The 26,785-nt window shown below is 36.0% G+C and overlaps 1 protein-coding gene across 4 annotated transcripts in view; it reads left to right on the top strand.

Moving 5' to 3' along the window:
* The window catches only part of LOC116430042 (uncharacterized), a 600,329-nt gene that overhangs the window by 25,418 nt on the left and 548,126 nt on the right, over positions 1-26,785 (top strand). The window lies entirely within an intron of this gene.

Raw genomic sequence — 26,785 nt, 5'->3', positions numbered from 1 at the left:
ATTTCAATCTCTTTGTGTTACTGCGTCGTTGTTGTGGTTTCATTTCTTATCCAATTTCATTCATTTCTCTTATTTGACTTGTGTAATATTCAAACACTTATGTAACGTTAATGTAGGGAGTGATAATGATTATATTATGATGCATTACAAATTATTAAAATGAGAGTATAATTCATATTATACATCGAATGAAGCATGTAATACGTTTATAATTACTCTGGAATATACATTTTACATGAAATGGCCAAAATTGGTTAAAGCATTGCAGCAAATTTCAGCCGCTTCACAGAATGGGAAGAGTTAAAAAAAGCTCTACTTTTCGTCCGTCGTATTTTTACATAAAAGTAACGCGAGTTATATGATTAAACATTTTCGGAATATCATCTCGAGTGTCATTTAAACGGTTTATGTTATAATTGCATTGGCTCGCACTTTTTAATTAATGAAGGTGTAATTTTTAATTGCCGTGCGCTCTCAATATTGATCGTAACGATATCAGCCTTTCGCACATTTCTCTCGAAAATCGTTTTTCTGGAAAAAGCAAATTTAATTCTATAACGCATAAACTTTACTACAATATTATCAGCAACTTCCAATCAGCTGTTAGTTTAGTTCGCATTTAATTATCTCGATGAAATTGATATCATCCAATTTCCCACGATAAAAACTTTTCATGCATATATGACTCAAGTGAAACATGATATGCAATATACTAATGACACTGTTGTACATAAAAGCAGTAAATGAAAATTCAGATTGTGACGTAAATGACCTATTATGATGTCACACAATTGCTTAATCGCACGAATAATAAAATTTAGTGGAGCACAGAATGAACATCTCTTGATTGTTACGCATTAAACTCAACGCGTTCGTTATCAGCAGCTTGTTTCGGTTACAGTTTTCATAGTAATAATATTTTATTAAATGCAGCATATTCTTTTGGAAGAATTGTTGAGCATACAATAAACATTAGTTGTAGACATTCTGAATATCACATCATTATAGACACTATTTATTCTATTGTTTCTAGAAATGTTAATGTTTGTGCATTTGGATCTTGCAAATTTCAATATAAACAATTAGGATACATATTCGTACAATTAATCAAAAGCGACGTAAACATTTACCAAATAACATTTCTAAAATTTCTAAACCTAGTGTTCAAAGTTTTATCAACCTTTTCCCCATATTTAACTAATATTCCGTTTTACAGCTGAACTGAATCATTAAAAAAGCTATCGACCGTTAACATTTAATACTATTTTTACCGAAGCTGTTAAAAGACATCTTTTCAAATTTTAACTTAAAATTATTCCCTCAATTTATTCATTTTTCCTCAATTGAATTTTGGACATTTCCCGTAGTTGATTTTATAACTGTTATTGGAAAAGTCGAAAAATCAATTTAAAATACGCGACTAAATTCGGAAAATATTTGTACGTTAAAATTTGCAAAAGTGTCTTTTGACAGCTTCGTTAGAAGTAGTGTTAAAATAAAGAAACTCCCAACAATCACGAGAATCCATCGCAATCAGTAAAATGGCTACTACCAGTAGTATATCAGGTCTAACCTCCGAAATCCTTATGTCCGAATAACTCCGACGCGATTACCGTTTGTTCACGTCGAGCAAATGGAAAGATATTGTTTACGGTTTGATGAATCATAGTCGCGGCAAATATAAGCCGATAAGATAATTGGGGCACGTCTGCAATATCCCCGTTGCCTCGATACCTATCCCGGGCATTGTAATTGGACGGTGTGTTCCCAGCCTGTCGAAATTCACTCGCGTTCGAGCGTTGCGCTCAGCTCGATCGCGATATAAATTAGTTAAAAACGAAAACAACGAGAACTGCGTTTCTAATGGCTCGATCGTTCCTCCTTCCGTTTAAAAATACAACGAGCAAGCGCACGAGCGAGCTCGGACCCGCTGTAACGTGAAATTAAATGGAGGACGCCGACAGGTTTTACCGTAAACTCGCGAGTCGACCGAAGTTTCGAGTGATTCATGCCGCGTTTCCGCGGATAATGCGACTCAAAACCGTCACGTCCGTGCATTCCGACGCGTTGATACTCTCGGCTCTGCCCGAGCTATTTTCCATAACCGTGCGAATACTCACTCTCGCTCCCCGGAAACTTTTTACCCGTCGCCGCGTCCGCCCTCACCAGTTTGAATTTCGTTAAAACTTTGAGACATTAGTCCGGTTTTTGCCGGCTAGCCTTCGCCACCCAATAACTCGTGCGTTTCCAATTCTCTGTTGGAACATTCCACCTTGAAGTAATTCCGTTTAATGATCCGCCGACCTGGCGCGGATCCTCAAATTTCGATTATCCTTTCGTCCTCTTTTCACCCGGTCTTCCTGCTGTTCTCTGATCCTTTCTCGTTTCCAGGGAGGAATGTCGGAGATCAATCATCTCTCTACGAAGAAGAATAGTAGGTCAAGAATTGTGTAGTATGAAGTGGCGAAGTGTGAAAATGCTTTCAGTTGGAACGTTTTGTGCTCAGATAATATACGTGTTTTTGGATTTCTATGTTATATTCTATTTTTCTATTTTATGATTTTCTGCTTTGTATTTTTATATTTTCTTATTACATGTTTTTATATTTTTTCCAAGTTATAGACATTTTTATTCCACTAATTATATGAAAATCTTGATTAGGAACATTTAGATGAATATCAAAGAATTTTTATTAAATATGTTCAAAGAAGAATATTTGATGTACAAGGAAGTAAATTTTTTTTAATACAGTACTACTATTCTTAATATTTATATTTATCTAAAATTCTATTAATAATGACGAGATTTCCGATGCCATTTTAGCTTCCATACAATCCCACGCTATTATCGAACCTGTATGCTTTACGGTTGAGTATAAATTCATGAGATCCACCTGTCTGTTCGCTTTCCTCCGAATTTTATAATACCTATCAAACTCAAATGCATGGAATTTGCTTTTGTCAGAAAAAATTACATATTTTCGAAGGTCCTTGTCTTTATCCACGTGCATTTCAACAAAACTTAGTCTCTACCAGTGGCTGACATTATTAGTGAATGGTTAGTTTCAATTTCTTTGGGAAATAGAATTGTGAACGTCATTCTCATGGAGAATTCTTCAGCAGAGTTCAAGATAAACTTGTTTTCCAAAGTTATGACGACTGGCGCACCGAGTTTTCGAGAATTCGTTGAATCTTCTTGTATTACGCGAACAATTAATGTCTTGATCTGTTGAGAACAGATTTCATTCTAAAATTTGCCAGTGATTCTCATTTCTTAACAGTATTGTATATGCTAAACCTTCTATTTTTTGACAAAATATAAATGTCCAAAACAATTTATATAGTAAGTGAAATAATTTGAATAAATTAAAATAAAATAAATAATTTAAGTTAAAGAAATTCCGTTTTCTAACACGAGAAAGTACATTCAAGTCTATATTTTTCATTAAACCAAACCAAACTCTAAACCAAATCGGTCTTTGCACATACCATTCGATAGATCTTTAGAAGATTTAAGCCCCTACCCCTACTATTAGGGCAGTTAAAGGGTAGAATGCTATACACAGTTTACACTTGATATTTTATGCTCTATATATTAGTTATTATAGGTATGGATGAGCATTTCTAAAAAGTTTTTAAGAATTTTAAACTGCAAAATTGGTTTTTAAAAAATTGGAGAAAATTATAAATGCTGACTTTTTATTTATATTATTAGAGTACCACTTTCATGTTTGCATGGAATTTCCGTCCTACTATGGCTGTTAATACTATATTTTTTAATATTTTTCGGATTGGGGGAACGCAGTCAGACAAATAAAAACCGACATTTTTTTACATTATCGGTCGAATTATGCATATTATCATATTCATATTTTTTGCAGATATTGTATTTTGTTATAGTTACCAATCTATGATTTTCTCAGACTTATTAGGACATTATATTATACTTAAAAATGTTATAAACCGATATTTCATTGCTTTCTGCAGTATCGTCGTACTTCAACAGTAATTAAACATCTATTATATGCAGTTTGAAACACCTTTTTATTTGGTATATGAATTGGAAAAGATCGTTACATCTCACTCCGGTACATTCTGTTCCGTCTGCTTTCTTCATCACGCGGCTCGGCCAATAACATCAGCTGTTGTTCTATAGGTATTAATGCGAGCATCCTGAGTGAAAGTCACCCCTTGCCCCTGTACCTTTTTAGCTTTTACGATTGACTCAGGATTTGAGAGCTGCACACAACACTGAACATTGGATAATTGCAACATTGTCATTCCCACCATATCCTTACCAGGTTCCTTTCAACATACCACAGTGCCCGACAACTGGCTGCAGTTGAAGGATGTAAATAACATAATCTGACTATTGTCGAACTCAACAATTTCAACGTCTCTTTTTTTTCTGTTCGTAGTCCTTTACTATATCTGAAACTTCAGTTGCTTACTATACAAGCATTTATAATCGTAATTTTATCGTGTTCGGTGTCATTTTAATCAGAAAAATTTAACAAAAACATGGTGGAAGTTTCATTGATCAAAAATAAAAAATAAAGAAGTTTGGTTTAAAGGTCTCCAGCCCATCGCGAGCCTTTAATATTACCTAACGCTTTGACTCTCAATCTTTCTTTTTCCTTTACTCACGTTGTCTTTTTCTACGTCTGCCGTGCTAAAATTTTCGTTTCTTAGGGTGGATTCGACGCTATCTCTTTATAATTGCAACCTTCCAGTCCTGTTGAGTGTAGCAATTATCCAATCTTCACTGTATGTAGTTTCCTTTTTTCTGTTATTTAAGTATTCGATATATAATTTAGCTTTATACGCTGCAAGTTTCGTTTACTTTAAAAAACCTTCAGCCGTAAAGGGTTAATGTATTCAGAAATCGATTTCGAATAGATGTTTACGTAACCCCTGACCAAGCGGGATATCGAACGCAGCTTCTGATCGAATGGAAGCTCAGTTTCGAGCCGGAAGATCGTTTCACGGTGAAAATTTCTTTCGGGTTGTTTGATTAAAAAGTATCGGATGAAAAAGTTTCTTCTCACTTAGTCCAGCATCGGCGTAGGATGTGCCCGTCGTTAATCCGCCAGCCGATATAAAGTTGCTGCGTGACCCGGCGCAACTGATTCCCGGTTATCTCCCGATGCTCCCCCGCATTCTTGCCGCTAGCGTGTGATATAACATGCACCATCTACATTGTAGGTCACTGCCTTTTGTTTTCCACGAATGATATTCGGCGTTACCGTGTCGCTAACCTCCGCCGAAACTGCACTGAATTAGACATTGGCGTGGTTCCAGCGTAACGACTTCATCGTTCAGCCATGCCGCGCAAGAAAATATTAACGACATTACTCTTAACTAGACGACAGTATCTCGACGACGATTTGATCAACTTTTATTCCACGCTGGCTCGTTCGTTGTTTCACGGGAAGAATGAGAATAGTTCTTGTTGGCATTTGTGATTGGAATAATTCTCGTTCGGTTCGATTATTCCTCGCGTATTTTAATACTCGCCAATATAGTTTAGTGCTTTCATATTTTAGTATAAGATATTTGTACTATAAAGTAAAATTATTCCCTGTGAAAGCTAACCTTGTGTTTTTTTATTTAATCAATTACGAATCTATTTTAGATACGTCTCCCTATCGTTTTAGAGTTTTATATTTTTGTTTTGGATATGGAACAAATTTAGCGGAAGTATCTAGTAGCGATTACCTTTATCAACTGATATATTTATTTTAAAAAAGGTATCGAAATCTATTTACATCTATTTCGAATTTAAACATTTTCTCACTTGTTTGGAATTCTCAGTTTTTATGCTAAAAATACACTGTGGTTATTCAGGTAATGGTGTATATTTTGAAATTTGAAAAATATTTATTCTTTTACAAGTAAATGATACCATTTTATTTAAAACACGCATCTTACCTAGTTAATTATGTGTTCAATTAGCACTTTAGCTTCTTATTCACTGATAATGAATAACCATATTCACAAAATAATGAAATATAAGAAATAGTTGATTAATGGAAAGAAATTACGTCATATGCAACAAGTTCAAGTGTGATGTAAGGAATGGCTTTATACAGCTTTATGTAAGGACCATAAACTCTAGAGATCTGTTGTTTGGCTGCATTTCAAAAAGTTTGGCTTACCGCGGGCAAAATATCATAAATATTCGTTACATTTGTCTTATAGGGCATAATACTTAAATTGGCACACCCAAATGTCGCCATTATTTACGGTTGCAGGGAAATATTCTTCAGCTCGAAGTTAGTTCATTTTACGTGACTATATCTAACAAGGGAAGAACATTAATTTCTAAAGATTACCAATACCTCCATTAAAAAGTATTAAGTTGCTCACGTCCAAAAGTCATTAGTTTAGGAGATACAGACATTTTAATATCGATTAGATCTTTGCAGTTAAGAGAGAGATAATAGTTTGAAATATCATAACATTTTATTCTATTGTTACACGATATTCTTATACTGCGCACTACGGATGCATTACGACGTAAAATATCAGTTACATCGTGTTTAATGATAGGTTAATTAAAAGCACTCACACGAAAAACTTAACAATTAACATATTAACGAATCAGAGATGTATAACGTATACACTTTTTTTCTCAGGAAAAGATAGTTTTCTAATATTGAACAGTTTTTATTTAATAAATAATAATGATGACAGAAATAAACAAATAATACTTAAAAATAAAAATATTTTATTTTACTAAATACACGTGCATATAAAGCAAAATTACATAAAAAGAGGTAGACTGTTTTAAATCGCTAACACATTCAGGTCAATATTTGCCTATGATAATATTCAGCAGAGTGATAAGCTAGATTGTTATAAGCCACTTTATGCCAGTAATTGATGTCGACTGTCACGAGAACGTATGCTATATCAAGATAATCCGAAAGCCGACATTTTTAACTGCTCGCATCGCGAACAGTAACTGCACACCTTTCTCTCCTTCGTTAATCCCTGGAAATGTGGTTTTCTCATTTAATACAATAATAAGGTACCTGTGTCATAACATAACATATGGATAAACATACGTTAAAGCTGAATTATAAACCATATCAATAACTAATAAATATTAATCTATACAAACATAAGTACATCTACAGCAATTGTTTTGCAATTATTCTTGTTTTCAAGACAATAGTTTATTGTGTGTTTCATTGTGCGATAACGGTTTAACTTCGTTACATTTCTGCCAACAAAAGATGACCATTAAACTATAGATTTTCATAAAAATTAAAATTGTTGTAAACTACTTTGTAAAACTGGGATTATTTAGAAATTTCCGTCTCATATAAATATTCAAATTGAAAGATTAGCTTTGAAAGTCATCTTTACAGATGAAAAGAAATTTAATATGGATGGGCCGGATGGCTGGTCTTATTACTTTCACGATTTCAGGAAAAATTAGGTTGTTAAAGTAAGACGAGATGCAGATGGAGGAGGCATTATGTTATGGACAGAAATTGAATATCGTGGTAATACCAACATACGATTTATCGATCAAAATATGAATAGTGCCACTTATATAAAACTTATTCATGAAGAAGCTGAAACGCATGCTGTTCGCATTACTGATGAAAAATTCATTTTTCAATAGGACAATGCAGCTGTTCATACAGCAGGAATCGTTAAAGACTATGTTTTAAGAAATAACATAAATGTTTTACAATGGCCGTCAAAATCTCTGGATCTAAATATAATAGAATATGTTTGGGGAGAATTATCACGAAATGTATATAGACATGGCAGACAATTTAATTCGAAAGATATTAGATAAAGAATCAAATAATTAAATTGAGAAAATAATTTTAAATGAAAATTTCAAAAGATGTCTTTTGACACCTTCGGTAGAAATAGTGTTATAAGCTATATAATTTTTAATTTGTGACGTTACACGATAGAACTTTCGACCGGCAGTGTATTTTTTAATTCCGCAGCCAATCTGAAGACCGTTCACATTCTCTCCAAATTCATAATTTCAACGCCCGAAAACTCTTCAACCCCTATTCCTCCCAAACTCCGCACCCAACGCAACACCCTTCAAAATGCATTCCGAGCAGCTAATCATAGCATACAAGAAAACTGCCATAAAGACTCAGAAAATATACCAAAGAACGCGTCAAACTCCGCGCCGGCATGCAACGTCGACGAGCGACATCGTTCCGCGTCAGTATCGCGACGTCTCCTTTTTTTACGTTTCATTTCCCGAGCGCGAAAAAGGAAACGCGAGAGAAAGGAGCCGGGAAGTGGTTGACATTGTTAGCGGGCGTGCCGAGGACAAGCGCGGCCCGCCGGCAAAAGTAATACCGACACGTGTTCTATTCCATTTACGTAGGCCGCGCGGTGCCTCTGTGAACTTTTCGTTTCAAGGTTTCTATCTCCGGCCGTGTCGCGGATCGGCTGCATATATAGCACATTGAAAAGGTCCCGGCTGCACCGTGTTCTCTCTGCACCCTCTTTCACCCGCGACTTCGTCCCCTTTATCGGTCTTGCTCATTATGTACCGATTCCCTCCCTTACTTTGTCTCCCCTACTTCCCTCGGTCCGTTTCTCTCCCTCTCACCCCGTCTCTTTCCGTCTGTATCAGAGAGTCTCTCTTTGCAGTTTTCATTTTCTCTTCCGCCCACGTTCTTCCAGCAGCCACGTCTGTTCTTCCTCCTTTGTTTTCAACTTTCTCTGACTTTCCACCCTCCGTCGGTCGGCCTCTCTTTCTCCGTCCGCCGGCGTTCTTTGTGGAAAAGCGGCATTAATTACGAGCTGTAGACGAAAGTCCGTTAGGTTACGGCGGCGGCATTCCTGTATCCGAAAGTTTGCGCATTCTGCGCCTGCAATTAACAACACGTCTACGCGGACGGACTCGGACCCGTAGAAACGCAAAGGGTTGCGGCTCGGCGGAGGGTCGCACGCGACGGACGGGTTTCCTTCGTCCTTTTTCCTTCGCCTCCTCTTTTTTTTCGAGATGGGATGTTCATGCTCGTTTACGTGCTCGTTTTCTACTTTTTTTCTTTCCTCTGTTCGCGTTTTTCGCCTGGCTGCGTTGTTATAATTCGACGACTCGAAACAAAACGCCCAATTACCGTCTTGGCGTGAGGGTTTTTTCGGTTTGAGGAAGCAATATTGTTGGAGGAACGCGGGGGATGTTTTCTTGCGACCGCGGCGACCGGTGCTTGGTTTGTTTTCGATTGCGGTAGCTTTTTCTGCGCTTGAGAATTAATTTTTCTGTTGTGTGCTGAGAGGATGGGTGAAAAGAGAGTTTTGTTTAGACGAAGGAAGGGTGGTTAAATGTTTTTAGTCTTTCGTTGGACGTTGAAATTGAATCGAACAGTTGTAAGTTTATAATTTTATTTAAAATAAAAATTCTGAGATTCTTCTTGTTTCATTTGAAAATGAAACAAAGGTTTTGAAAGTTCTAGCGCATGTTTCTATTCTTTTATGGTTACAACGCTTGTAAAAACTATTTATTTATAATCTTGTTACCTTAAAATGTTCATAATGTATTCATATGAGTTTTTGTAAATATCCGATATAATGATGATATAAATGACTATTATATAAAGTAATGATCTATTTTTTATTGCGTATTGCAGGATGAGGAGGAATCAGGGTCACCAATTACCATGTCATTTTAGTTACAGTACCAGAACGCGATTCATAACTCACGTACTGTTCAAATAAATCACTTAAAATTCTCATACCTAACTATATATTTTATATCTAAATATATCGTTAACACTAGAACTATCGTACCAGTCAAAATCACTGGTTTCGATTTTTTTGTTTCGCAATTATTGATACCTTAAAAGCATTAAATATTCGAAATGATCCTGAAAATAAGTAGTTTCACTTGAATATTATAATGAATGTCCGATGAAACTGAAAATAATATATTGTTACTATTTTTATAGAGATTACATTTTAATCGTTTTATATGCTCGGCAGTTCTAATGTTAATGAAATATTATGTTTCCGTTATCAATTATTATACTTTATAGCAAAAGTGGACATAGGGTATGCCTAGAATTTTTCTCTTTTTCCAATAAATTGTTAATAACAAAGTTGTATTCGTCATAATTGAGAAATAAATCATTTTACTTGAAACACACCATGCATGTTTCTCTCACATATTCTGAAACCTGCCGTTATTCCCTTCACCATTACCGAAACCACTCGAAACTCGAAAACAAAAGTAATTATCCCATCAAACGTTCGATTCATTCGAATACCTTTCACCAGAGGCATCAGGACCATCGGATACCCCGAAATCAACGAAACAGTTATGAACGAAATTGTGCACCGTCGAGTAGCCCGATAACACTTCCAAGTTAACTAATAATGGGGAACGCGCGGTCGACGTTTTACTTTTTTACGATTCGACGATATCGTTGCCCGTAAGGGGTGAGGATAGAGGGTAGGGAACACGTGTCGGCGTTCCTTTGAGCGCCTCGAAAAAGCCCAGTGCGCGAAGTCCGCGGTGTCTGGCGTTTATACGGGTAGAAAGCGCGAAAAACAAGAAGCACGCGGAGCGGCGTCCGTGTTTCACTCGTTGCGTCCCCCATCCCCCTCCGAGATGCACTTTCCTCCTATTACTTCTTGTTCCCTTTTTGCGCGACTGCATTCCCGTAATTTGTGCTCGTGCCGGGGTATAAACCGTCGTCTCTTTGACTGCTCTGTCGAACGAAACACAGGAAACGGCGAGGCCTTGAAGTGACGAAAAGTGGAATTTCTCTCTTCCCCCGTCCCACCCCGGAACGATACGCGTCTTGAGCGCGGATTCTTAGACCCCGACGAGCGGAAAACACGCTCGCATCCAGCGGGAACCCCCTTTCCACGCCGTTCGGAGACTGAGATCCGTCGCAATCTTCGTTCCCGGGCTAGACGGGGTAAAAACGGAAACGTACTCCTCGCTGTTTTGCCATCGCGACCTGCCCCGCACAATTATAATTGCTTTCGCCGCTTACCAGGAACCCCGGTCTATTTACAATTCGCGACTCTTGTTTACGGCATTACATGAGTTTTTATTGTGCCCGGAAGGTCGCGCGGGGAATTTTTAAACGTGAAGGGAACTCAGAGTTGGTTAGGGGTACGATTTCTTTGGGATCGATGTGGGATACTTTTATTGTTAATCCCTGCGATTATTTTTCTGTTAGCGCGTTGTTGAGCTTGAATTTAGGCGGTTTCGGTGGTTAGAGAGTGCATTTGGGTAAGAAGTGATTGTAATAGTTCTTTTCTTTTATTGTATATTTTACGTTGCGTCAATCCCATCAGGCCACTCGCAACTACTTTAAATTATTGTATTGTGTATTTCTTAGTTGCGAATGGCTGATTAAATTAAGTGTATTACTTTGATTTCTTTTAGAAATTTCAAAATATTAGAGTATTAGAGTAAACTATTCGAGTTACTTCTTTAGGGCCTTCTTTTATTTGATATTTTCCTCTTTTCCTTTGGTATTTAATACACGATGTGATGATATGTTCGATTGAGTTACACTATGTCGCATCGATTGCGCATTGGTTTGTTTTCGTTTTCAACAAGGTAAGAGTGAGAGAGGTTCGTGTGTTCTGATTGTAACAGTGTTTCATTCCTAATTGTGGTTTAACAATTTCAATTTTGGTACTTCATTATTGAATCGTGAACAAATATATATGTTGCGGTATAGGTAGGCCTATACATATACTTACATAGTAGGACGATGTGCACATTTTCCGGCAAATGTAAATATGTGCTTAGAATCTACCTATGAAAATAATAAAGAGAAAAATACTGATTGAACATTTGTTTTCAAACGGTAATTTATCACAAACAAGTTTTTATCATGCTTTATAAATGTAAATAAATAATTACAGTTTTAACAACGAATTTAATAATGATTGTAATAAATCACATATTATAAGAATACGAATAGAATAGACGTAGTCACTGGTGCCCTCCATGGCATTCAACGTGTTAAATTCTACAAGTTTTTGAAAAATATTAAAATGAGTTGAATAGTTTCATTACCTTTTATCTGCTATAATTTATTTATTTCGCAAAAATAAGAGATCTTCCTGGTATCATCGAAGTTAACTATCAAAACGTGAATTTATGTAACTATCCTGACAATTTATCGCTCACCGAGATGCAATGTTGTAAATTATACGCAGCACGGGAAGTGAAAGTAAAAGAACCTGGAAGACTGCGGTGAATGAGGGTTTGGGCAGTAATCCAGTTTATGGATTCGGTCTTGTTTGCAGAGTTAAGCTGACTCGTAGAACAATACTCACGGGGGAGGAAAGTTCTTATGCATCGTGTTGAAAGAAAACAGAAAGTTATTAGCCCGTATGAATATTCATGACTTATGTAAGAATAGGAATCCTCCAGCGGAAGAAGCAAGGAGTGAGCGGTAGTTAGAAACATTTTGACATTAAAAGCTGGAATTAGCTGCGGAGACACCGGCGTGGCTCGAAGGTAACGCCGAGAAGTAAATAGTTCATGCAGATTGCAAAATCGTATAAGAACAAGCATCACCGGTACTTCGAAGACTGCAGTAAATCATCAAACAGCTTAAGGACTGGCTTCTCTTAGCTGCTGTACGTATGAATATAAATTGCTACACAGACCCAGGCCTCTGTTTAGGTTGGTTTGCGGTGTTATTTCCATGTTTCCAGTGACAACGCGCAGTGTGAATAGATTTAAATGAAAATATTTCGCGGCTGTAGAGTTTACAGCTTCAATTATTCGAGGGCAATAGACGGGTGTGCATTGGACAGTGAGGTCAAAACGATTTCACTGGAATATTCCTTTGTTAAACAGAATGTCGAAGCAGGAATTGCGCAAATTGTTAACGAAATTTTGAATCCTTTTGTCAGAAAAATTCGTCCATAATGTCACCCGAATTCGGGTGACACAATCGATTAATGTTACATGAAATTCTACATTAACTCTTTGTAGTCGAATGTCAGAATGCAGCTTCAACCGTTAATATGTAAAATTAAAAGCTATAAAGGAACAACTCGATTATTTATATACCGATACATTGATATGTGGTTTTTTTCTTTCCTAGTGTTTCAAACTTCAATGCGTAGTCAAGATTTTACAAAACGAATGTTTAGGAGCTTAAAAAATTCTCGTTCGCAAAATGTTAACTCTTAACCATTAACCAGCACAATTAAAGATTATTACAATTAAGTTGAATTTAAAATTAACATTAATAAGTCATCAGTAGATTAAGAATTAATATACATAAATTAAGTTAATTAATTGATTTTTTAATATTCCTCTATAGAAACTTCAAGAGTACATCTACTGAAGCTTTAATTGATTTACAATTCAGTTTACCTATCGCAAAATCAATTTCATTAATCATTTTTCAGAAAAGCATCTATTACCTTGTTAATAATTGCAAAGAGAGGAAACCAGGAGTTGGTCATTTTGACCCGTTTGGTAGTTTTAGTGTTAACGAACTGTAGTATCTTCTTCTTTACTTTCCGTATGAACCGTGTTACATAAAAATTAAAAAGGGTACCGTATTCTGTGCGATTGGTTCTCCGATGTATTATTTCCCTTCCGTTCGTAATACATACGAATTGTTGTATCTACTGTGACACTGCCAGGTCCGACCAGAGGAGAAGGTTTTTCCAAGCAGATTGTATCGGTTTCTTCTTAGCATATTCCGGTACGCTTCTCGCAACAGTGCACTTTGGTAATTTGCACGGCAGCGCGAAATCAATAAGAAACAGGAAACTCGAAGAGACGACGACTTACCGGGTGTTTTCAACTGTAGCAGCGAGTTTCATTCACGCGCGTGGTACTTTTTACCCGATACGCCGTCCTCATACATTTCATATTCCATCCCGGAAAGCTAGCGAGCGCGAACAAGAATTTAGAGCAGTCTAGGTTTTTTGCACCCTTTCAACCATCTGACATCGGTAAACTGTGTTCCATATTCATATCGGTCCAATTGTACTCGCATTTCGTTTTTTTCTTTGTTGTTCCTCTATCAATTAATTGTTGTATTTTTTTGTATGCAATTGAAATTACGTTGGGGTTATTTTTTATTTTGAAAGTAGAAAGGTTATATTTAACTTAAAAGTAGTCAATTTTACGTGTACGTGTTCTTTGCAATGTAATTAGGTATTTGGATCGTAAAATGTGAGAGTAGCGTAACCAAGATCTTTGAACAGAAATAAGGAAATAAGTAGTTTATGTATAATTTAGTGTAAATATTTATTTATAGGTAATTTACAATTTTTAAATATTTATAAGCTTTGATCCAATGGGAATTTCTTGGTACATCAAAGTACATAATTATTTATTGCGAAAATGGTTTCAGTTCATTTATGATAAAAAATATATTGGTACAATAGATTTTCATGAAGGTCATTTATATAGCACTTCAAAATTAAAATATACATATACATAAATTATTGATTTACTAAAATAACGATTTTACCATTCATGTCAAATGAATCCAGAATATTCCAATTGTACTTGAAGTTAATGAATAGTGACGAAAGGATGTTTTATAAATTGATCTTTCGTCATTGTGTTATCATGCGTTGTATGAATGATTTGTTGAAACTTATGTGATTAAAGTATTTGTTTGAAACCTAGGTTCACCCCGGACTTCATAAAACGGACATTTAATGAAACAGGCTAATAATGATTAAAATATTACTTACATCAATCAAATTCTCTTTTCTCCATTTCCTCCCACAATTATAAATCCAAATCGTTTTCAAGACGAATCGCCACGCGCTGCATTGAATGCCGAACGGAAACATCCGCGGACGCAGCCATTACAGTCCCGATTTCCTCGATCTCTTCCGCCCCCTTGTGCTCGCGACTCAGGCTCTGTCAGTGTCTCGTTTACAGATCGCGGCAACAAGAGACGTCGAAACTTCTAACCGCCGCCCGTTCACAGGAAATAACATTAATTACTCGACAGACAAAACTCCGCGGCTGCGACGCGATGCGCAGAACGCCGCCGGATAGTTTGCGCTTTCTGTTTAGCAATTAACAAACATTCGCCTTGTATTCCGGCCAGCGTGAAAGAACGAAGATAGAGATATGGCCGTGTGCAACGGCGACACTTTAAGCCCCCTGCACACGTTGAAATATGTTGCGGAGCGTACATCGAGTCCTAGGTTTCACGATACATGTCGCGAGGTCTATCCTCCAACGACGTTTGGTAACTTCTCCCTCGAACTGAAGGGGCAATTGTGGCAAGGGGACACGTCCACACACATCCACGTAAACGAAGATCGCAAGTGAAATAGAATATGATAGAGTGAGATATGAATAAGAGCGATGCTGCACGCGTTAAATATAAACATGCATTGAAGGAAATATCGATTTCATTAATTTCAATTTTACTTTCTCAAACGTAGCGCCAGTGAATTCCTAGAGATTATGTGACTAAAATAAGTCCAAACACGATGTACATCGGACTAGTTTTACCGACTGAATGTAATTAACATTAAAGATTCATTTCTTTAAAATCGATGAAACTACTCCGATTTACATCAAGTTACCAAACGTTGTTGGGAAACAGTAAATATTTATAAGGGTCAGTTGAAGGATAATGAACTTTCGTCTATATTTCGGGTACGAAATAAGATACGGGCCTATTTGAGGACTCTGTTTGTAGATACATGCTTCCCCTACAAACATGTCAAATCTCGATCAGTTTGCACGGACAGTATCATTTCGAGCGAGGATCGATGTTGACACGGCGTCAACGAGATGTCCTAGGAAGGTATAAGTTTGAGATTGTTTTGCATCCATCAGTCCTAATATAGTTTCTTGCGATTTTCATTTCTTCTCAGAGTTGAAGAGGATACTCTAAGGTATTGGTTCCAAATCAGACAATGAAATTAAGGCAGGATTAACTTTCTCTAGTGAAAGTAAAGCACTGACTTTTGTCGGTCACTGAATGAAGAAACTTGTCTCGTATTTGCAAAAATGTATTGAACGTAACAACGATTATGTTTCTAGATGCCAATTATAAGAACTTGTGTAGACGGAATAAAATGTGATTTGAATTTGGCGATATCGATATATGTTCGATAAATTTTTATTTAGAGCTGTAGAGAATTGAGTGAATTGAAGAGTTGTCAGAGAATTTGGAGCCAGAGGAATAAAATAGTTCTAATCCTTAATTTACGTAAGATTTTTTTTTATGCTAATGGTAAACAATATTATCAATATTTCAACAAAAAATATTTATAATCAACAATAAAGATATTGTCGAGTGCGAAGAGTTAATGGTCCATATTATCCGCGAAGCATTAATTATTTAAATTTTTCTCTTCTCAACTACACTTTCGAGATATTTGAGTAACACCTGGGTACAGGATCGCGCCCACCCGAGGATGCAAGGGGTGCACTGCACCCGGGCGGCAAAAAACAAATATCTAATATTTATGTTACGCACCTAACGTCGAGGTTCAAATTATGCAATGTAATCATTAATACTAGAACTACTGAGCATTTAATACGATTAACCTCTAATCCCTATACAAATTAATTAATAACAATGGATTATTTTCAGTTTCTTCGGACATTCATTATAGTATTCAAGTGAAATTTTCAGGATCATTTTGACTTACCTTACACTGGTACGGTAGTTTTAGTGTTAACAATGTGGAGAATAAGATGTACGCCTTGCGGCGGAGCAAGGTTTTCGAAAGATCATAATTATGTTTTCCATTTTTTTAAGGGGAAGCCAATAAAAGTTTGCACCCGGGTAGCAAATACCTTCGATGCGCACCTACCCTGGTACTCTGGTGTATCAGGAGATACTCGGGTAATTTTCCTCTACCCAGCTATCTCATAGGTAACCCAGGCACCTGGATATTTCATAAGTCACTGCTCTAGCTCGAACGTGTGTAGGGTGCTTTCGGGGTTCGTTGTCGCGGAAGTGGCCGACACATACCTCCCTTCCACCCTCGAAACACGTTTTTATCCTCGTTACTTTTTCTTTTCACGTTTCTTTTCGCTGGCGTCTTCGAACCCGGTCCGAGACCAACACACCACCATCCTTTTCACCCCTTTAGCGCCAGTAATTTACCCGTAGCACGAAATAAACCGCCGTTACCTTGACTACTCCCTTGCTGGGTATATCCGTGAGTTTCCACGGTTGCGTTTTTATCGCATTGTATCGCGCCGTGCCATCGCGACGACGACGACGACGTCGACGGCTGCTACTACCACGTCGAGGACGCGAAGAGGGTGGTTGGTTGGTTCGTTGGTTTGTTTGTTTTGGTTCCCTGCCATCGCGACGCACCACCCTTTTTGGTACTTGGATTAAACCAAGGTGTGCGTTCTGTTGTATTCACGGTTTAGCGAAGTCTTCCTGATTTTGCCTGACTGGAATTTCAGATGTGTTCTCTCATGCTACTGTTGAACGTCACATGAATTTATGTTTGAAACTAGATTTACAGAACCTATATGTTTGATGGATATTATGTATAATAACATATGTTATTTGGTAAAGGTGTATGGTGATTTTGATTGAACAGTTATCGAATACCCTAATTTTCTGGTTTTAAAGCTTTAATTTGCAAGGTCTGTATGAACATCTATTTTTCTAGGAATAATAATATAAAGTGTACAATAACTGTTCACAAATTTATTAACTTTGTGGTTGGTTAAAAGGTTCCATAAATTAAATACAACTTCATCGAATGTAGTTGTTTGCAAAAGAATTAATTCAAGGGTAGGTAAATGTTTAAAAGTGGCAACGAAAATCCCACTTTGTGAGAGAATGGAAAAATACTCAAGTAAAAAGCAATAAACTTCTGTGGGAACTGTATTTTTTTTAGTGTGTATTCAAATTTATAACGAAACTTCTTAACTGATACTGTTTGCATTAGATGTATACTAACGTTTACACTGCTCGTATCTGAACTGTGCTTTAGACCTTCCCTCAACAAGTTTCAAACACTTAACATGCTTCTTGTGTTTAACGTTACATCGCTTTCTGACGGAATATCTGCAACTTGTGTACTTACTAAAGCGATCGACAGGAACTATTGAACCGCCGTTAATTCAACTTTGATCAAAATGTGCTATAAACCTTTATTCGAGGTTTCTATTCAATTCACGATGAATCTTGACGCTTTACGTCATAACAGAAACGAACCCAACAAGTATATAGGTACATTGTTCATACACTGTACAGTGTAAACGAATTTCATCTTCAAACTGCGCGATAACCCATTAACGCCCATGTTGACGACATACATTGTCGGTCAAAAGTTTGAGACCGATACATCGGTTTAAAGAAAAACTTTAATTTTTTGTAAACAACTTCTATTGCTAAATTTTTGCGTATGATTAAAGAACATAGATATGTGTGTATGAGTCAAATGTAAAAATATATAATTTTTGTTATTTTATTTTATATGTCTATGACATGAAATTTTTAATTTGTGACGTTATATCAAAAGGTCCCAAACCTTTGACCGACAGTGTATATAAGCTCATAGGATAAGAAAAAAGAACTATTCAACTTTGTGAAATTGAAATTGAAGAAAGAAAGGAAGTTTTGTTTCCGATACTAAACTTCTCGCCACGAAAAATAGAGTGATATAACTTTTCGATTAATACTTAAATGGAAGCGATCTTAAGAATCGAGTTCCAATTCATGAATCCACATAACAGGAAAGAATTTTGCTTTAAGTTCTGTACAGTTCTGTACAGATTGAGTTGAAAAAGGTTACATTATCAAAGATTAAAATATTAAGAGTCGAATGCGAAATTATGATAAAATTGAATAAATTAACGTCGATGCACATTCTGATGTAAGAAACCAAAAACACAATGTAATGGTGCCGAAAAATATAATTATGTAAAAAAAGGCCGGACAATCGCAGAACAAGGTTAAATACTAAATTCGAATAAACCACCGTTGATGCCTGTTACGATGCTAAAAAGCCAAGAACATAATACATAAGGGAGAGTAGGTTAGAATGGGATGCTTTCTTTTGAATAAAAATAAGTCCGACAAATACTTGAATACTAAATGAAACAGACTTCTCGCGCAAGAAACCATACAGCGAAGAGACAAGGGTTTTAAAAAAATGAATTCGTTGACGTGGCGCGTGCGGTGGTGCGGTTTATCTCGTTAAACAAAGCCAGGAAAGATACTCTCCATTGTAATACTCATCCGCCGGCAGAATGTGACGCGGCTCGTTCTTAATTCATTAGCGGATTAATCTCGCCCCCGCAACATTTACATGTTTCCGCTGGAAGCAGGCGAACGCAAAGTTTCGGCGGGGAGCTATCGTATTTTCATCAGGCCTGGAAATAGTCACGACCGTCTGTCTATCCGTGTGTCTGTCTGTCTGCCCGCCCGCCTGCTTTCTACCTCTGTCAGGGGGTGGCTGTCTTTTGCGAGAGAGACCAGGACGACAACATAGACTAGGCGCGACGTCGAGTATCATATTCGCGCAACACACAAACACGTAATTCAGAGTGGAGAGACTAGCCTTCGGGCTTTACTTTTGTTAATTCCATTCCACTGGTAGTGGCAGCAAGCGAAACATGTACTCGTGATGCTGAAACCACCACCGACCGTCTGTGAAACCGTGATCGTTTGAACATTTTAATTTTATTAATGTGGATGGGTTATTGGATGTTGAAGGGATCGATCGAAGATTCGATGGAGTTTGGTGTGTATTTCATTAACGGATAATTCGTAGTAGTTAGTGAGATGTGAATTACCTGGTGTGAGAGTGTATTGGTATGTTTGTAGTCTTGAATGTGAATGGGTATTAAGATAAATGTTTAGTGGTATTTAATTTTTCAAATATTTATTTTTGTATGTTGTTTATAGAATATTTATGTATTACATTTATGTTAGTAATTTTAAATATGATTTTTAAGATATTCAGTTTTTTATTTTGTTTATATTATATTTGTACATGACATTTATATTAAGAATTTTAAAATGTAGTTTTGAATTGCAAAAATAAAATGAGTTCGTTTGAAATGTTGAATGAGACTTATTTGTTGTTACTATCCTTTATTTATTATTTGTAAAGAAGAGAGTTTTCCTCGAAGCAAATTGTAGAAATTTTGTTAAGTTAAATCAGTTGTACTACTTTGTCTAAATAAATCGATAATATTTGTATTTTTAAATAACCTCGACGAAAACGAAGAATATTGTTTCAAGTAACTTATTTTTTTAACTTAATCCGAAACAAAAATGTTTCCATGCTGTTTACACTGCAGAATGGTTCAGATTTAAATTATCCAATGTATTCTACACTACAATACTTACCACAAAATAAAATTTCTGTTTCACATAAACGGTTCAATGCAATATATTCAAATTTGCATTCGCGACTAAAGAAAATATTTGATTGGAAGAGAAATTGTAAGGGTATTAGTTAATTAAACATGAGAGGTTGCACGCCACAATCAAACAAGCAAATCGTAATTAACTTCTATCGATTAATAACATTATTTCATTTCCGTGCGAGTAACATCGGCGAATTAACAATCAAACATGTCTTCATTAAAGCCCCCGAAATAATTATCACGATAAGATTTCGCGATTCGCGTGCGTAAATACGATTACAGGGGCGGGGAGGGTTAAATCTGTGGTAATTCAGACAAATCGTATTGGTCGGGTGATCAGCTTATTGCCTCTCGAATCACACGGGCTTTCACGTAGAGGATAAACAGACAAATGTACAGAATGATATATCTTGGTGTACGTGGAATTTGTGTCTGATCAAAGGCCGGAAGGTCGACAGTGATGCTTCGTTTGTTCGATTTAACAACGCGTCGTTAATTAATTCAGCCTCTTCGATGCTAACAAGTACGGGAACTGTTTTCCTGAAACAGAGAGGAGTGCCTTCCAGTTTGAGTCGAATCAAACGGGTGTGATGCACACCGACGTCAAAACTGAGGACAGAGCTGGAACCACGAGGCGACATCGAAATCGAAAACTGTGAAAGGAAATTCAACCCTTCGTGAACTGCCACGTCGATGATTTCCCTGTGACGATTTTGGGGTTTCGAGTAAATCGAATCAGGTTTGCACTTCCGTTGACCCCTTGCCCTACCATTTCTTCTCGGCGCAATAATTTTATCATTGAACAATTTACTAGAAAGAAAGAAAAATTTCAAATTTAATTATATTAACATTTATTTTAAAATGTTACGATTGACAATAGAAGAATAATATTTAATTTGAGTTTAAATAATCCTGAAACATTTATTTTTGTTAACTTCGATGTTGTATGAGGATACTGGCTGTAATTTATTTTTAGAGAATGGCTGAGTTTCGAATTTCTTGCGCATGTTTACTACACATATATATGTAATGCAATTTAATCGAAAACACGAAACCATGACATCTGCACAGTTATTATTCTTTTTCAACTATACAGAATTTGTTACTACGATTATTATAATCTTTACAATAATAAATTTCATCTACTTTAATATATTGATAATCTCTGTTCCCAGATTTTCATTAAATCGCATATTTTCCATACATTTCATCCATTCTCCATTTCCAGCCATTTCATCAAAATTCACCTACTTTCAACCAACAAACGAACAGACCTTCATAAATTACAAGAATCCCGCGCTACTTTCCCCCGAACCCTCGGAAACTGACAGTCGTAGGCACATAAACTTTTACAACTGCCAATATCCACAAATTTCCATCCGCCCAACCACCCCCGGCAAATATCCCGAACACTAAACTGAAACAGCCTTCGCGCGTCGATTCGAGTGTCCGAGTTCCCAACTGAAAAAGGCGTACGGAATAAACAGACGGTCGCGTTATTCCCCGAACATGCGCCTATTACCTTAAGCGATCGGAGCTGGATCGCGCGTAGTCCGCGGATTTGCATAAACAAGTTACGATGTACGTTTACAGCTCGATAGGTAGGTATGCAGAAGCGTCACTTGCGCCGTGGAACATGGCGGCCGGAAGCGTGTTAGGGGTTAGGCGGTGAAAAAAAGTCGGCCGTTCCGGGGCGGCTATTTCGCCGATAACAATTCCAGCATCCCCGGTGACAAGAATTGGCGTTGCCGGATACTGGCCGTCGACAGGATTGCCGGACACAGGATCGCAGCAGCCACTTGAACGGGAATTGTTATCGGAGCCGAGTAGTTACCGAGGTTGTTATCTGACCGGTAACAAATCTTTTTCGTCGCCTTCGCGACCCGTCGTCCTCGCGCTGCGGCAAACCGCTTCGAAGGCGATACATATCTGTGGGAACGAGTCTGGGGGCAAAGACGTGAGTCGAAAATCGTGTACGGCATAACTCTTCGTATTTACCGTGGAGGATGCAGATATTCGCGAGTAAACATACATCAGTTGCGCATACAGAGGAGCGCGCGCAGCGAGGGCCTGTGTGCACGTAGGTACAAATATGCGCCGGGAATCGCCGGTGTTCCGGGGAAATCGGTATCCAATGCTGTATCCTTGACGATTGAATCGTTCACCGATATTCTCATCTTTTCGGCCTCGCCAGTTTTCTGCGATAACTTCATTCCAACGCGATACTCGGCTCGCTTGTTCGTCGTGACTGTTTTGTTTGCTGATGGAGAGTTTGGGCATGTTTAAGGATTGACGTGTGATTTCTTTGGCAATCGGAGTCCGGAATTCTAAAACAAATCCAGTTTTTAACGTTGGCCATGAGAGTTATTGAGGTAACCGTTTTTAGCTTACTTAGATCTGTTTAATAATAGTTTGCATTCGAGGGCTCCGGAGCAGAGTCATTTCAAATTTGTCATTACAAACTGTAAAATTTTGTCGTTAAATATATTGTAACATTTATATTTATAATCGATGAAAAACAGTAAAATATATCTATGACTTTTCTTTTCATACGTGTATCATTTATTTATATGTTAATGTGCTTTTTCTATTGAAATTACTTCGAGTTGCTGGTAATGTCAGCGAGAAAAAGCTTCGAGTGCAAAGGATTAAAAATATACATGTAACGAAGATGTATGTGTAGCTGAATGTGAAATTAAAAATAATCAAAGATAAGTTAAAACTGAATTAATTGTATTCAAACCGTGTTCAGTAATACGTGATCAATTTGATTTTGCCCAACCATGAAGAACTGATATACACGTGTAATAGTCGTGGATATTTTTTCGGTTCTCGTCACGTATAATTAAAGTCATGAATTTTAAAATGGTAGAAGTCCAGTTTTTAATGTTGTCCATATGAGTTATTGACGTAACTGTTTTTAGCTTACTTAGACCTGTTTAATAATATTAAACATATATACTTAATGAAGATGTATGTGTAGTCAATAATTGTAGGAAAGATCAATAAAATAAGTAATGAACGAATGAACGCAGATGAAAAGAAAGGTTGATTTTCTAGAAATGTTGATTGATTGACCTGTGCAGTTTTGGAATCCATGGCTTCAATTGTTGAAGCCATGGATTCCAAAATGATATTTTGATGTAATACGTAATTATTTATTTTCATAATAATATTCAAAGTTTTAAGACTTTTTGTTATACTTAAAATATCATCTGTTTAAGATATTGGGAAAATGTATTTAAAAGGATTTATTGAATTTTTGAATAAGAAAAGCATGCCTTACGATTTTAAGTAACAGTGTGTATAAATTTAGTTTAATTTGTTACTTTAATTTTGATTCATCGGATGAGAAAGAAATTCTGCTGTCACAGTGAGTTTACGTATCCATATTTTTTATATTAAATACTGGTAACAGGGGCATGGTACTGCAATTCAATTGTAAAAATGATTAATAATATTCATATTCGTTTATTTGAGTTTTAGAACTTTATCTTCTTGAAACTTTTAATATTACGCGTAAAGATTTAAAAAATTTTTGTAGTAAAATAAATCGAAAGATACACAACCCTTTAAAAAAGTAAGAACAAACTCTTTATCTACTTTCTTTCTGTATAAGATTTTATAACTTTTGTTGTTGTCAGGCAACAATTGTTATTAAATATTTATTAAAAAAATGTTCCATCTAGCTAAATAATCAATTCACATATAGACCAGTTTATTTAAAATAGTTGCACGCAATCAATTTTTAGTTTATCAGTTCACCTTAAGTACAGTTGGGAGATGACTTGTTGCCCAGCAGAACGCCAAAAGGGGGAAGAGGTGTATTTCTAGTTTCCAGTTCTGTAGTTTTGATTGATTACGTTTATCCATATTGACGAGTAATAAATTAATGATCGAAAATAGTAATTAGGAAAATAAAAGCAATACAAAATTACGCGAGTAAAAATGAAAATTGATCAATCAACAAAACTCCTCATCTTAGCCATCAAGTGATCTAACAGTATTTACAAAAAGTTCATTTAGCGAGTGAAATCGTTAAAAACTAACTGTGCTAAAGATCTTGCAGCAAAACAAGGATTTTTAGCTAAGTCCTTAATAACTCAAGCTAGCAGCCTTCGGTGACTCCCCGGACAGGCAATAATCGTTGATCGTTACTAGCCGACGACATATGAACGCAGCCGCGGTCACTTCGTACCGTAATTTCCAGGAACCGCAGTCTCGTCCACTCCCAGCAGTAATTTCAAATCTCGACCAATATGTTCAGACCTCCCTACTTCTACCATCAATATTCGTCCATTCTCGACAGCAAATCTTCAGTCGAGCTATAGTTGTAAGATTTTTGAGTGAGTACCGACACACATCGATAATAATCCGGTATTGACCAGTCTATCATTCCTTATTCCCTTGTTCTATGATTCTTTTTACAACTGTGTTTAATAAAACTACTTAATCGTTAATAATTTAGTAGAAACAGAAAATTTAATTCTAACTTAAGTGAATATGTCATTAGACATTTATACTTGCCATTTTCGTTCAAAATTTGTGTCATGAGTAGACAGCGGATCTTTATGCACATTCAAATTTTTAAGAATATATTTAGTGGAATAGAACTACTGTGCAAAATGATTATTCTTAACAAACATTATAGAAACCACTACCCTTTAGATATCACACATTTTTTCGTCATTATCTATACCTACAGTCTAGTCAACATTGAATGACCTACTGACGAATATAAAAAATTTATAAGAAACTTTTGTAAAGTGTTCTTGAATTAATTATATATTAATATTACTATTATTAATATTCATAATTAATAATAATTAATATTAATAACATTGATAAAAAAATTATGATACTTTGTGTGTAAGTAAAGTAACTTAAGCCCAATATATCGCAATTTTTTTTCCTTTCGAATTTCACTTGAAAAATTGCAATGTATTAGACTTGACTTACTCTGCTTACACACAAAATTTTATAATTTTTTGAACTTCGGGGATCGATACGTTTCCTTGTGAGTCACTTAATTGTTCTGCAGAAGACATTTTTACATCGAACTACCAAAAAATCTCAGTACTGTTCCTAATGACATTAAATAACACAGAATGCAGTCAGAATATTGAGAATAATATAAAATATAATAATTTTGGTATCTACACCAGGGGAAAAATAAATTTTGAAGATAAGAGATGAAAATCGTGTACAACGCAATACTGCCGCATCTAGCACGAGGATACGGATATTCAGACATGCACTTCCTCGCACATGGGACATTAGGTACATAGAAAATACGCAGGTAGATAGAAGGAACATGCTACGTGTTCATCTCTATGGCGTATTTTTCGTAACATGATCATTCTCTTACTGCGAATACACCTCCCTCTGCGTTCCTATGTGTTTTCTTGATGCCACGCCATATATGCCCTTTTTATTCAAATGTCTTCTCTTGTCAGTGATTGTCGATGAAATGCAGGTACTGCAGCTTTACATTCAGGTTTGAATGAAATCGTAATAAAATTATTTTTATTCGCGTTCATGTTACGTGAACTGTATGCACGTGTTTAATATGTAGTGACAGTCGCTATGGAAACGGATGATTTATGAGAAGATCGCAACCTTTGCGTTGAAATGGATAGTATTATTGCTATTGCTGCATATTATTCATCATTATAATTTATATTATTATTAGTATTTATAATAACGAGAATAATAATTATTATTAATTTTATTATGAATATTGTCAATACTATTATTACAGTGAAAATTTGTATGCATTTATGTTAAATATGAATGTGAGAAATACAGTAGAATATTACATTTAATATTGTGCTATTTTTATTTCAATTTTAGTCTATTGAAATCATTGACAGAGGAAGTTAACTTTTGATCAGTTTCAGTTTTCAGTGATTTAGATCAATAATTTTTAGTTAGGATATAATTATTATACAAGATAATGCAGTTATTAGTACTGAAAGTTCAAAATAAACGTGACTTACGATTAAGTAGAATACTTTTACTTCTAATAAATTATTAACGATAAAATCATTCTCGTTACTGCAGTTCTGACAGAAATGTATAACAAGGGGATAAGGTTGATATGTAAAAGTACGTTTTTCAGGCTGGACGTCGAGATTTACTGGATAGTAGAATTAATTCCTTGCTTTATGATTTCTTTTCCGACAACGGTAGAATTAGTTTCCTGTTAATTAATTGCAAAAAGGCAAAGGAAAATTACGTTCATTATATGCATGCATTTTCCTGGAAGATTGAACACTGATAATATAAAAGTAGCCATTTATTTTGATTTACGCACGAAGAACAGATTGTGATTATAAAAAAAATTAACAACTAAAATGTTTAATTTATTTAAGCTCTAATATTCTTTTATCTTAAAGGTATAAATCTGTGTATTTATTATCATTATTCAAATTTATTACATAAAAGAATCGAACGAAATAGA

This window comes from Nomia melanderi, chromosome 1, assembly GCF_051020985.1.
Source record: "Nomia melanderi isolate GNS246 chromosome 1, iyNomMela1, whole genome shotgun sequence".
Lineage (NCBI taxonomy): Eukaryota > Metazoa > Arthropoda > Insecta > Hymenoptera > Halictidae > Nomia > Nomia melanderi.
Note: the sequence above shows the minus strand (reverse complement) of the source record. Positions and strands in the feature narration are given on the sequence as shown.